The sequence below is a fragment of the Galeopterus variegatus genome, unplaced genomic scaffold (genome assembly GCF_000696425.1).
Source record: "Galeopterus variegatus unplaced genomic scaffold, G_variegatus-3.0.2 Scaffold4025, whole genome shotgun sequence".
Classification (NCBI taxonomy): Eukaryota; Metazoa; Chordata; class Mammalia; order Dermoptera; family Cynocephalidae; genus Galeopterus; species Galeopterus variegatus.
The window spans coordinates 187,301-188,780 of NW_007730136.1; positions in this window are offsets into that span (position 1 = coordinate 187,301).

Here is a 1,480-nt window from a genome sequence, read left to right on the forward strand (position 1 = left end):
TCCTTCCTTCCTTCCTTCCTTCCTTCCTTCCTTCCTTCCTTCCTTATCTTAGCAGCCAGTTATAAGTGAGAACATGTGATATTTCTCTTTCCATGTCTGGTTTATTTCACTTAAAATAATTTTCTCCAGACTCATCTATATTGCTGCAAATGGCAGAATTTCATTCGTTTTTATGGTTGATTAGTATTCCACTGTGTATATATACCACATTTTCCTTATCCAGTTGTCTGTCGATGGACATTTAGGTTGGTTCCATATCTTACCTATTGTAAATAGAACTACAGTGAACATGGGCCTGCAGGTATCCCTTCAACACGATGATTTCCATTCCTTTGGATATACACCCAGCAGTGGGATTGCTGGAACATACGGTAGTTCTATCTGTAGTGGTTTGAGGAACCTCCATACTATTTTCCATAATGGCTGCACTAATTTACAGTCCCACCAACAGTATTCTAGTCTTTTTAATAATGGCCAGTCTAACTGAGGGGAGATGATATCTCAGTGTGATTTTGATTTGCGTTTCTCTGATGACTAGTGATGCTGAGCATTTTTTCGAGTACCAGTCGGTCATTTGTATGTCTTTGAAGTTATGACTGAATCTCCTGCCCATGTCCTAGGCAGGGTTCCTCCGGGTCACACGGCAGCCCCGGGCTGTGCTGTGAGCACCTGTCACCTCTGCGGTTTCTACAACACTGTGTCTAGAGGCCTGTGCTGCATTACTTCTTCTCTAACTGCTCTTTTGTTTGTTGTTTTTGTTTTTTATCTTCTTTTTTTTTCCTTTTTGTCTTTTTTCCGTATCCGGCAACGGATCACAACCCTCAGTGTCGCCCCCACACCGGACCAGGACCGGCAACGGGATCGCAACCCTCGGTGTTGCCCCCGCGCCTCATTCAGCCAATGAGCGGCCGGTCTGTATGTGGGATCCGAACCCTCGGTGGGAGCGCCTCCGCGCTTCCCAAGCGGCGCACTAGCACAGTGCACCACCGGGCCGGCCCCAATCTTTTTAAAACCATCTCTTCTTTAGGTCTCTTTATGAAATCAGCCCAACACTTGAAAAAAAAAAATCTTTTTCAGTTTCATCAAATCTGGGGGGAAAAAATCAGTTAACTCTTTTCAAATGAAAACCAATTGTGTTATTGATGAAAATGAAAAATCGTTGACTATTTCCCTCTTTACTGTTTTGCGGTCTTGAAACCAGGTCTGCTGACATTTCTAGAATCAAAGCGTATAGCACCATTGCATCAAGAGATGAGGCTATTCATTCCTTTTTATTTATTTTGGTGGAGGGGAATAGTGCCATTGTACTGCCGGGTTGGTGGAAAGTGTTACGGTTTTCACAATTACGGTTGATATCCTGGTGAGAGAGGCAGGCTGGCCTCAGCTGTCCTTCCAGAGGGCTGTGTGGGTGGGTACTGGCCTTGCACTTCCCTTAACCCACCCCCTGGGACCCCAGAGTGAGGGGTCCGGCCGCTGAGCA